Genomic DNA, 12896 nt, shown 5'->3' with positions numbered 1-12896 from the left:
GAGGGGAGGTTTGAGGGTTACAGAGGGCAGGGGAGTCAGAAAAGTTACACAAAAATGGAATCTTCTGAGGGCTTAACACCTGGGGAGGCTTAGATGTGGACCTTCTGGCCAAAGGGCCCCATTTTACAGATGTGAAAGCTGAAACCCAGAGAGGGGAAGTGACTCTTGTTTATGACAAGAGAATGTAGCGTGGGGGTTCACGGTTTTGCAATCAGACTGCCCGAGTTTGAGTCCTGCCTCCATCATTGATGGCCTATATGTGACCTTGGACAAGTTTTCGAACCTGCCTACACCTCAGCTTTCTCATCTGTAAGATGAGGGTCATAAGTGAGCTCATCTCATGAAATGATAGAGATCACATGTGAAGCACAACAGGTCTAGGGCATTAAAAAAAAAGAAATCCTCAAATGTTATCTGTAGCAAACATGTCAGTGACAAGGCTAAAATCCAGGCCTCCGCTCGGTGTGGGGTTTTAGGTCAGGCCTTTAAGCAAACCTGGGGCCTCTTAACATTGAAAGCACGATTTACAGGGGCACCACCATCTCCCTAACACCACACTTGTCATCATGGCATTCAGTTGTGTAATTACTGAGGACACTGTGCTCCAAGCTTGTATGACAATATGGGGGTCCCAGAGTCCCTATTGTCTCTTCTGTCTTTGCTTTTAATGTACATTTGCTCATTTGCGAGAGGAATCTTAGCTGAATTGGGAGGTTCGGGATCACCACTTGCTGAGCACTCACACAAGCCAGACACCACTGGGCGCCATGTGCATGATCTGGTGGACTCTGCCCGAGCCCTTTCAGGTGTATCTGGCCACCTCCGCTTTATAGAGGAGGGAGTCTGGACTCAAAGAGGCTAAGCAACCTTCTGAAGGTCACACAGCTGGCACATGGCAGAGCCGGGATTGCAGGCTGGCCTCTCTGACCCTTATAACCCCTTCAGCACACTCTCCTATCACCCATCGTCACTGCTGGTGTCATTCCAGCTAGGCAGGTGCCGCCTGGAGGCTGAGCAAAGTGAGGGAGTCAGGAGATGGTGGCCCAATCAGAACTTCACCTCTGTCACTTGCCTGACCTTTGGACAAGCTGCTTCACCCCACCTCTTCTCCACAGGGGTATGGCTCCCTCCCAGCACACTGAGGCTACCTTGAGGGACAAGAGAGAACGTGTCCCAGTGGGGCCAGAAGTGAACCAGGAGTTGGGACTGCTTTAACAGGGCTGAAGACGCTGTGTGACCTTGGACAGGCTGCTTCCCCTCCCAGGGACTCGGTTGGCTCAGTGGCCAAGGAAGGAGGCAGGACTACGTTCATGCCACATGCTTCGGGCTGTGCTTCTTCCTGGCTGCAAGTTGGAATCATGGGGGCCTTCGCCAGCATCCCTGGGCACAGAGCCCCAGGCCTCGGGAGTTTACAAAACCACTCAGGTGGGAGGAGAGCCGCTGCGCTCAGTCCCCCAGCACCAGCCTTCCCAGCTGCTGGGTGTGCATGACCACGACCGGGGAGGCGCAAACACTGGCGCCATCCCTGGAGCTGGGAACCCCCTTGTAGTAGGCTGGCTGCTCCAGCCCCACAGCCGGCCTGCTGCCTCCTTCCCATCTTCCTCCCCCGCTCCCTGGGCAGGGAAGCCAAGCTGCCAGCTGCTAGCAAGGCCTATTGTTCAGCAGTGACAAGAAATGGCTGCAGGAGCCCAGGCCCCAGGAAAGGCTCGAGACGATAAGGGGGAGGGGTGGACCAAGCTGGGGAGATGTCTTCTCGGGGTTTGGCCTGCCTGCCTGGAGAAGCCAGAGCACAAACACACCCAACAGACTTCTTCACACTTGTCTCCTTGGGATGTCATCACCGGAGGAAGTGCGTGTCGCTGTTTCTGTGTGTCAGCGTTGCCGAGCCAGGCTGCCTCTATGCGAGGATATATGGTCACTTATCTCCCAGCTGAGTGCTGGAAATGGTGCCAGGTGGCCAAGTGCTTTGGAAATGCTGTTGTTCGAAGTCAGTCCAATCCACGTGCTCATGTGGAATGCTGCCTCCTTGGGCCTGGAGAGGTTCCAGGGAAGGCGACAGTCATCCTGGACGTGTGTGTGTGTGTGTGTGTGTGTGTGTGTGCGCAGTTTAGCGGTGTAGGAAGCATTTCACATACATTTGTGCTGTTTGATTCTCAGGACAAATCAGGAGTGGGTGGCAGTGGAGGGAGGCTAAGCTTGCTCGGGAAAACTGAGGTACACAGAGGGGCAGGGGTACCGGCCTGGGCTCTAAACTCCTACCTTCTGGTGCTTCTGAGTTGAAAGAAACTGGCCTGAAAGTTGACTATGAAAAAGAAGGGTCAACAGCCTGCCTTGGAGCTTGGAGTCACAAATCTCTTAGAACTTGGTAACAGACTCACTAAGAGCTGCAGCCATTAGGAGCTTCCATTCAGTCCCTTCTGTCCCTGAGAGTCTTTCTCCCTTGCCCCCACTGGCACACACTCTCCCAATGTTGAGGGAGCAGAAGGGGCTTAGCTAAGGGGGCACCAATGCCCTTCCTCAGTTCTCAGCTGTGAGGCTTACCTAACTGTGACTCCTGGAGCCAGCCCAAACACTCAGCCTAAAAAGACCCTCACTTGGAAGGTCAACCAGCTTCGGGATAAATACTGAGTCCTCTACTTGCCCCAAACCCAACTGCCGTTCACAGGCCTTGCGGATGTCGACCTTCTGCAGCAGTCCTGCCCCTGCGCTGGCCTCTCTCTACCTCCCGGGACTCCCCCGACTCCCTCCCACACTCCTCCGTCTCTGACTCGAAGCCTCTCCCTGCTGCCTTCTCCTCCTTTTGGTCTCTCCCTGCCTCCGTATGTCTCCTACTTTACTCCTTGGAAGCCATCTTTGCTGCTGCAAACTCTGCTGAGGACACCGCCTTTCTGCCCTGGAGTCTTCCCCCTCCTCTTAGGTCCAGGGAGCTGGGCTCCAGCTTCTGGGCTTTGAGGCAAGCCTGGCGGGATAGGAGGCTCCAGGGCTTGGGTTTCTTGAAGTCCAGGACCTCTGAGTCACCAGGCAAGGGCCCTCAGAGTGTCTGAGCAGGGCTCCCCTGCTGCTCCAGGGCCCTGAGTACCTGGCTTCGCCATCTGGGGCCATCCAGACTCCCAGCTGTGGGTCAGTGGGGATAAGAAGTTTTCCAGCTGTTTTCCAGGTTGGCCTGAGCAGCTCCGACTGGCCTGAGTCCAGCTGGGCTGTGGGTGTGGAGGGAGTCTCTAGGCAGAGAGGAAGGGCTCCCTGGGCTGGCTGAGCTTGTAGGGTGTGGGGGCAGGGAGCTGGCAGAGGGGGGCTGTGATGAAGAGGTTGGGGGCTGTGCCAGCTGGGAGTGGGCAGTGGAAGAGGCTTGGGTCATTTTTCTAAGGGGCCCTCAAATCAACTGTGCAGCGTGGGCAGGGGCTGCTTGGGACCCTGCACGGGGGCCAACAGGTAGGGGGAAAACCTGTGCCCACAGGAAGATGGAGGTGGGGCTGCTTTCTTCTGTAAAACACCTTCTCTATGCTGGACACTGGACTAGGTCTTCTCTTGGCCACACACTCACAAACTCAGGCAGGGAAACTGAGGCCCAGGAAAGTTAAGCAAGTTGTCCAAGGCAGCATAGTTGGTATGATACTTGGGGTCTGCATGTACCTACAGGCCTCTGTTCAGCAAGACACGGACACGTCACACTGCTGATGGGGGCCTGGGCCACACTGTGGGCCGTGGTGGAGACAGTGCCATGAAAAAGCTTGTCTAGCTGTCTTGGGGCTGGCTCAGAGTGGCATGATCTGTCCCCTAAATCCTAGCAGTCTGCATCCCCAGCCTGCCAGACCCCTCAGTTTGGCTACAGGGAAGAATCAGATGGGCAAGAGAGCCTTTGGAGGCCAAAAGAGCTCTTGCTCACTGATATTGTTCCCTGTGGGTCATAGCAAACAGAGGAGAGAGCTCTTTACACCTGGAAGTGATCTGCAAGCTTGTCTAATGGTGGAGGCTGCAGGAAGACAAAGCTGGGGCAACTGCAGGCTAGGGAGCCCTTGGACTTTCATTCAATTCACCTTTGTCCACTAGTCCCTCAGTATCCTCATCACAGCAGATGGTGCCTGCATTCCTAACAAGCTTCCGGGAGATGCTGGTTCATGGACCACACGTCGAGTAGCCAAGTGTGCGATTATGTCACTCTTGTGCTCCGTCGACTTTCTTAGAATAAAATCCAAAGTTCTTATCGTGACTTTTGCAGCCCCTGCTACTTTTCCAACCTTACATCTCTCCTCTCTCTGTTCTCTCCTCTCTCTGTTCACTTTGCTCCCACGGCCCACGGCCTTTTGCTCCTACAGCATGCACTGCTTCCTTAGAGGGTGGCTCCCTGTGCTGATTGGGTGCTCGTATCTGGGCTGGAATTTGTGTGTTTTTGAGGCCATATCCCCAGCGCCTGATACAGGGACTGACCCTCCTGGGTAGCTACTTGATGAAGGAATAGACAGACTAGATTCTTCTGGATGTCGGGGCTCGAGGACTGAGCGAAACAAACTGGCACCCGCCCTTCTGCAACCCACAGCCTTGTTTCCCCAGAAGAAAGCTGGGATGAACCAAGAAACCCATCAGGCATGGTCAATATTCCTGACTTCTTCTTATGTCTGACCAGGGCTGTTTCCCACCCACTGTCTCACTAACAGCTCAGCAAGGCAGGTGCTGCCATGACCACCTGCTTCTCATCAGAGGGTGAGCTTCTGCCTGCTGCTCTTTAGGGCTCCACTTGCTATCCCCTGGGCCAGTGATCTGAGTGCCTCACCCCTTCCTCTCTCAGGACCAAACCTGGGGTGACCTGTGGGACTTGGAGAAGAGGTCAGCTGCCATGCCCTGTGTGCTTAGGCTGGGGGCCACACCCAGGCCCTGGGCATGTGAACCATCCACACTCCTCGCTCCCCAACACTGAGGTCTGGGAGGGGTGAGAAGAGGGAAGGTGAGGGCATGCTAGCTCCAGTCTATAGGGAAGAGCCCCCAGGGCATCGTCTAAAGCCAGATAATTGATTGAGATAATGAGGTGTGTGTTGGTCTTGCTGCCAGGTAAGAGGTACTTGCCATTTCCAACTGGTGGAGTTGTGTGTTCCTAGTCTGCACCTCCCTGCCCCCATCACCTAAAGGGAGCAGAAATCTCTTTAAAATTATTTTTAAATTAATAGGCTTTTTTTTTTCCAGAGCATTTTTAGGTTTATAGGAAAATTGTGCAAGAAAGCCAAGTTCCCTTATAGTCTCTTATCCTGCTCCATCAAGTTTCCCCTGTGTTGACTTAAAATATAGCTCACAACCTAAAAGTTGAGAATTCTGTTTTATTCAGTAGGCATATTTAGGACTTCAAGCCCAGGAGACAGCATCTCAAGTGACCCTGAGAGAACTGATCTGAGGAGGCAGGGGGCAATGGGCGAAGGAGAGTTGTCAGGTTATATAGAAGTTTGTAACAAAGGGCAGGTAGTCTGAACATCAAAAGTATTTTTGTGAATTAAAGAAAACCATCTATCTCAAGTTAAGAACTTTAGCGGTTTTTTTCTATGCACTGGAAGATGCAAGAGCCTGGGCGCACTGAAATCATTCCCTTCATAGGCATCTCAGCTATCTGGGGCCAGTATCCCAAGTTTTTCCTCAGTGCTCACCGTAAGAGTGGTTGCAGCCTGTTGGCTGCAGGATTGCGGGTATTGTTCTTCCTGGTTGCCCTGGAGGGCTGGAATTGCTGATGACTGTAACATCCTTGTTCACTGACAGCAGGAAATACTCCATTTCTCACCTGTTAGTAACATGTTGCATTCATGTGTTATCTTTGTTGCAATTGATTAGCCAATATTAATACATTATTATTACCTAAAGTCCACCATTGATGATAGGGTTCACCCTTCCTGTTGTACCCTTCCATGGGCTTTGACAAATGTCATGTGTACAACATTATGTGTCATACAGAACACTTTCACTGCCCTAAAAATACCCGGTGTTCCACCTGTTCATCCCTACCCTCTCCTCTTGGCAATCCCTGATATTTCTAATAACTCCATAATTTTACCTTTTCCAGAAGGTCATATAATTGGGATCATACAATATGTAGCCTTTTCAGACTGGCTTCTTATTAGTAATACACAGTTAAGTTTCCTCCATGTCTTTTCATGGCTGGTTAGCCCATTTCATTTTATTGTGGAAGAATATTCTGCTGTTTGGATATTGAAACCCAGGAGTACCCTCTGGGGCTCCTAGGCACAGAAGCCATTTTTTTGTCCCCTGTTTCTTGTTGGGTCTTCCCTGGTGGCTCAGATGGTAAAGAATCCACCTGCAATGTGGGAGACCTGGGTTCAATCCCTGGGTTGGGAAGATCCTATAGAGAAAGGAACAGCTACCCACTCCAGGATTCTGGCCTCGAGAATTTCATGGACAATATGGTGTTTTTTGTAGGCATGACTCCAACCTCCATGACCTTCCCTGAATTCCAAAGGGCAGATCTGAACAGTTAATCTGAACAGCTAATCAAGGGAGGAGCAGCCAAGAAGCCACCTGAGACAAGATTACAGGGACCAGAGAGCTCATCAAGACTAGGAGACCACCTGAGACCCTGCACATGCCCTAATCTTGTCAGCAGCCCCACACCCCACACAAATATAACTATTTGCTATAAAAATTCCTCAACATATCCTCCCAGGTTGGCACACATAGTTTCTCCAGGCAGAAGCCTGCTGTGTTCCCCTCTGCCTGGCAAAGCCATAAGGCTGTCTTTTCTGCTTCACCCAAAATTCTGTCTCTGAGATTTGATTCAGCACTGAGTTATAGAGAGGCTGAACTTTTGGCATCAATATATGATGTTTTGTGTATCCATTCACCTATTGAAGGACATCTTGATTGCTTCCGGTTTCTGGTGGTTATGAATAAAGCTACTGTAAATATTTGTGTGTGGCATAATATTTGAACTTGTTTGGATAAACGTTGAGCATGATTGCTGGATCATGTGGAATCACCGACTCAATGGACGTGAATTTCAGCAAACTCTGGGATATAGGGAAAGACAGAGGAGACTGGCGTGCTGCAGTCTGTGAGGTTGCTAAGAGTTGGAAACGACTTAGCGAACGAACGTGCATGCGTGCTAAGTTGCTTCCGTCGAGCCTGTGTCTTTGCAACCCCATGGACTGTAACCCACCAGGCTTCTCTGTCTATGGGGATTCTCCAGACAAGAATACTGGAGTGAGTTGCCATGCCCTCCTTGGGGGGATCTTCCCAACCCAGAGATTAAACCCACGTCTCTTATGTCTCCTGCATTGGCAACATATCACTCTGTTTAATTTTCTTCATAGCTTTTTATTATCATGTGAAGTTATGTTTGCTTTCATCTTCTCCTCTTCTTCCTTCTTCTTTTTCTCTCCTATAACATACAAACCTCCTGACAATAGGGACCTGTCTTGGTCAATAAACTCCTCAGACACCAGATGTTCCAGCAACCCCAGATACTTATACCACACTGGGGAGGGGGATGCTAACCAGCAGCCCCTGAAACTTGACTGATGTCATGTTTTCAAGTAGCTCCCTGGATGGGGACAGGACCTGATTGACCTCACAGACAATAGAGAAATATGATATTTTCCCCTGTGTGCTGAGGGCCAAGTTCACAGCCTCCCAGGTGGCATGGAACAGCAGCATGGGTTGTCAGAACAGGGATTCTATCGGAGGCAGAGAAAACTGGGTGGGAACCGGCTTTGCCTCAGTTTACCAGCTCCTCCAACCTGGCCCCCCTCAACAATAGAACAGCTTTCCTTACACTCACCGTTTTCCCTCAGCTCCTACTCTGCTGCACAGCCTTTAGTGGCTCCCTATTGCCATGAGGAAATATGTTAAAAAAAAAAAAAAAAAAAAAAAACCCTTTTCAGGCTTTGCAGCCCTGTTTTCTCCCATCCCACTGACTCTTCCCAGGACGCCCTCTTCCCAGCCCCCACCAGGCCCCGCCCACCCTCTGGAGCTCCGCTCACCGCTCACCTCCTCTGGGAAACTTCCCTGACTGCCTGCGCTCACAGGCTCCTGTGGGCCTCCCGTCAGCCCCCGCCCCAGTTAGTTTGCTCAGCTCGCGGGGTTTTGGAGGATTGCTGGGGCCTGTTTCAGAGCTCGGACTCCAGAGGAACAGGGACCGAGTCCAGGGCCTGTGAGCGCCAGCTGGCTGTGGAGTGTGATTTGTTGGAAGGGGTAGGAGGGGAGACCGAGCCACCTTGGTGGGGCTAAGATCCCTAAGAGCGCACCAGCTCAGAGAGGTGGGGCCCAGCGCCGTGGAGAGGGGTCCGTGCAGCCGACCCTCCTCCCCTCCGTCTCCTTCCCCCCGTGCGGAGCCAGGCGAGTTGACTCAAGTGGCAGGAAAAATGCTCCCCCCACCCTTCCAAGCTGCTGCACATCTGTGCCCAGACAAAGCCAGCTATTAATCCTAGCTTTTGTGTGAGTGTTTGGGTGTTGAATTCCACTTGGATCTGCCAGCTTTTGGAAGGGGAGATTGGAGGGGATTTAATGACAACAAAAGGAACCCACTGAGGGGAATGGGAGGGGACCAGGGGGGCTAAGAAACCCAAGTGCATTCACTCTGAGCCTGGTGAGGGCTCCTGGGAGCTCAACTTCGGCCAGAGCCTAGCAGCCTAACGGGGCTCCCAAATTCCCCGGGTTTGAGTCACAAAAAGAGGCCACGCCCCAGAAGAAAAACCCCAGCTTCACCGGCCTGCTGTCTGCTCCAGATACTGCCTGACAGGGCCTGGCCACTGCCCCTGTCCCTTTCAAACCAGGGCAGCCCCTTACCCCAGGGACCAAGCCCAGGTCAGGGAGAGCCTTCAAGGCACCAGGAGTCCCCAGCACAGCCATGAGGGCAGAAGGCCTGAGCAGTGGGCTGCCCCATGGCCTCGACCCACCCCTCCTGAGAAGTCATTGAGCACCTGGTCCCGGCCAGAAGTTCCACCTCCAGGAAATCCAGTCCCCACCTACCCTAACTCAGCTGAGACATTAGAATAGCCCAGGACACAGTCCCGGTGTGCGTATGTGTGTGTGTGTATCTAAGAATGTTGGGTAATTCTGAGGGGGGAGGACCTGCCGCCCCAGGCAGGTGTTATTTGACTAGTTTGTGTAGCAGAAGCTCTGCTCTCATTACTAGATTAATAAGCGGCCTGAGGTGTGAACTGAAACCCCCTGATCTGCCCCTGCCCCTCCTGCTTTGTTAATTTCACTTTTTAAATGCATTTCCCATCTGTGGCTGTTTGACTCCCAAAGCTGGCCGAGCTGTCAGGTCACACAGTGAAGTACAAGTGGTTTTAACTCTATGTGGTGCGGAGACAGACCCAGAGCTTCCTCCCAGTTTTTCTACCTTAGCTGAGACGTCTGGTAATATTTATTCATTCATTCAATAGCTGACCGAAATATTGCTCTGCAGCCCAAGTTCTGCTTTTAGCTGTTGGGCAGGAAACGCACAATGTGGCTGCCTGCTACAACTACGCTTCCGGGCTTAATGAACTGTTTTCTAGTGGCTGTTAGTATGTCCTCAGATGTTTTATTCTACCTTAATTAATTCTAGGGCTTCCTAGGTGGCGCTAGTGGTAAAACAAACAAACAAACAAACAAAAAGCCCCACCTGCCAGTGCAGGAGATACAAGAGACGTGGGTTCAGTCCTTGGGTTGGGAAGATCCTCTAGAGGAGGTCATGGCAACCCACTCTAGTATTCTTGCCTGGAGAATCCCATGGACAGGGATTGGGCTGGCTATAGTACATAGGGTCGCAAAAGAGTCAGATATGACTGAAGCTCCTTGCTGCTGCTGCTGCTAAGTCGCTTCAGTCATGTCCGACTCTGTGCGACCCCATAGACGGCAGCCCACCAGGCTCCCCCGTCCCTGGGATTCTCCAGGCAAGAACACTGGAGTGGGTTGCCATTTCCTTCTCCAATGCATGAAAGTGAAAAGTGAAAGTGAAGTCGCTCAGTTGTGTCCGACTCCTAGCGACCCCATGGACTGCAGCCCACCAGGCTCCTCCGTCCATGGGATTTTCTAGGCAAGAGTACTGGAGTGGGGTGCCATTGCCTTCTCCGGAAGCATGGCACAATTAACTCTAGAAATAAAAAAGTAAGCTTGAATCATTCATTCATTCATTCATCCCTTCACTCATTCAGGCCCACCAGGTCCTCTGTACTAAAAACCTGAAATGTTCTCCCAACACTTTCCTGCTCTTTGTGGAACAGGAATGCACGGGTGCTATAAAGGCTCTCTCCTCCCAGCATTGTTTCCCTGGACCTGGTCTCTGACAGCCCACAACTCCAACTGCCCTGGAGGCAGGTGGAGAATAGGGGGGGCTGCCTCCATGATGATGGCTTCCTCTGGGTCAAGGAGGATGCACAACCCCTGTAACTCTCAGATGGAACCTTCTGGAAACCATAAAGCCACTTTATTCCCAAGGGCATAAAGCCCATTTTGTCAGACGGCACCTGCACCAGTTGTTGAGGGCCTCCCTGAGCCTGGGAGAGAGACCTCAGCCACTCCACTGACTGGGGAACCCCATGCCTGGGGACACCTCGCTCTGCATTAGGGCGTGTCGATAGGAGCTCCCCGCTGGGTTGACAGTGAGGGGCTTGCAGGCACAGAGATAGTCATGAGGGTTAAGAGGATGGTGAGCTTTTAATTCCTTTGTCCTACTTCATAAGGGTTGGGGGAAGGGTGAGATGAATCCATAGGTCTTGGGGACCTCTGACACATCTGCCCATGAGCTGCAGTAAATGGAGTTATCATGGAGGGAAGGAGAGTCAAGACGGACAGCAGTCCACAGGCTTCTCAGGATGCAGTGCCAGGGTGTGGAGAAAGGCCGGGGGTCCATACCCCTCATCAAGTGTGGCTCCTGGGGAATCAGTCCATGAGCAGAAGCTATGCAGACCCTTCTGCCGTCTATGGCTCTGGGGCTAGGCTTCTCTTTCTCCAGTTTCCCTCCCAAGATGGTCAGAGGGCTTCAGTGAGGGTCACAACCATCAGAGACTCCCTGTGTGTGTCTGCCCAGCCCTGGCGCAGGAAGGGTCTAGCTTCCTAAATCAGAAACAATCAGAAGTGCCATTTATTGAGTGCCATGTGCCAGGTGACATGCTAAGCTCCTTACATGGCATCAACTCAGTGAAGACTTGTAACCATCCATGAGATCAGCACTACTATTATTCCCATTTTATAGCTGTGTACACTGAGACTCAGAGAAGTTAAGGGCCTGATGCCAGGTAACATGGCTAAATGGAGATGAGGCAGGACTTCAAAACCTGGACTCTTCTCTACTCTGCTGGGGATCCCTCAGACCTCCGGATCTTCTTCTTCTTCCCCAGGGCCACCTCTCTCAGCCATTTCTCAGTCTAGCAATGTGGAAAACTCCTGGAAGACAAGGAAAAATCCAATTTGAGCCACTAGTTTGTCTTCTTGGTCAAAGGTGAGACGCAATGAAGAAGATGAGTGGTCAGGAGATTACCTGGAGGTTTTATTGCCCCATGATGTTGACCTTTCCCCTCTCAGAAGAAAACAGATTAGCAAATTTTGCTCTAGAAAGTAAAATTTTAAAGTAAAAATGAGGTTTTTTTCCTTTTGACAAAAACAAGTACGCCCTTTCTATGGCAAAACTAGAAAAATAAGAGACCAAAAAAAAAAAAAAATGTAAAATAGTCCCTTTGTGTTACCCAGAGGTGATGACTGCTAAAACCTTGCAGATATTTTTGTCAATATGCACTTTCTAAGTGCAGATACCAGAGAAGGCAATGGCACCCCACTCCAGTACTCTTGCCTGGAAAATCCCATGGATGGAGGAGCCTGGTAGGCTGCAGTCCATGGGGTCGCTAAGAGTCGGACTCGACTGAACGACTTCACTTTCACTTTTCACTTTCATGCATTGGAGAAGGAAATGGCAACCCACTCCAGTGTTCTTGCCTGGAGAATCCCAGGGACAGGGGAGCCCGTTGGGCTGCCGTCTATGGGGTCGCACAGAGTCGGACACGACTGAAGCGACTTAGCAGCAGCAGCAGCAAGTGCAGATACATACATACACATACCCCTTTTCAGATTCTATTTTCCTAACAGAGCAAAAATTTTATTATTATTATTTGGAAACTGCATTTTCTTTAACTCAATAATTTATCTAAACATCTTTTCAAGTAGGGACATATTTATTCACCTACCCTAATATATTCAACAGCTGTATGGTATTCTGTTTTATGGCTGTACCATAATGATTCATTGAACTAATCTCCTAATGTTAAGTAATTAGGAATTTCTACTTTTTGTTCCTCCTGTGATCAGCAACTGTAGTTAAAATCTCCGTGCATCCTTGTCTAGAATCTTGAAGTAAAACTAAGGAATCAAAAGGTGTGAGCGTGTTGTCAGGTAGCCCTCAGGAAAGATTGTAGGCAGGTATCCTCATAAACAGAGACTCCTGCTCCAGTCACACACACACACACACACACACACACACACACACACACACACTATTGCTATTCCTAGAATATTCTTTCATTTAAAAAAAAAGGTTGATAATTTGATACATGAAACACTATCTCATTATTGTTTTATTTAGCATTTCTTTCATTATTAATTGGGGTCAACAGTTTTTCATGTGCCTATTAGCCATTTTTATTTCCTCTCTCAATTGACCGTTCATGTCCTTTGTCTATTTTTCTATCGGATAATCTTTCTAACACAGTTATCTTCTTTAGGTGAGTAGTTCTCAACCCTGGCATGTTAGAATCACCTGGAAGACTTTTTAAACAAAGAAAGAATAAAAGTGAGGGAGGGAAGAGGGGGGAAGGAAGAATGACAAGGGAAGGAAGGAAGAAAGCAGAAAGGCTTCATCCCAGAGTAAATATTTGGTGGCGCCTGCGTTTCAATATTTTTTAAAGTGTCCTCGTGCTTCTAATTTGTAG

General features: G+C 50.5%; 1 long non-coding RNA gene across 1 annotated transcript; it reads left to right on the top strand.

Moving 5' to 3' along the window:
* Positions 1-1677: 1677 nt before the first annotated feature.
* On the top strand, positions 1678-6896 carry LOC123328549. Its single transcript, XR_006543442.2, has 2 exons — positions 1678-4698; positions 6412-6896. It is a non-coding gene; the product is annotated as an uncharacterized LOC123328549 (long non-coding RNA).
* Positions 6897-12896: the final 6000 nt, after the last annotated feature.

The sequence above is a fragment of the Bubalus bubalis genome, chromosome 12 (assembly GCF_019923935.1).
Source record: "Bubalus bubalis isolate 160015118507 breed Murrah chromosome 12, NDDB_SH_1, whole genome shotgun sequence".
Classification (NCBI taxonomy): domain Eukaryota; kingdom Metazoa; phylum Chordata; class Mammalia; order Artiodactyla; family Bovidae; genus Bubalus; species Bubalus bubalis.
The sequence above is the reverse complement of the archived record's forward strand: the minus strand, read 5'-3'. Positions and strand labels throughout refer to the sequence as shown.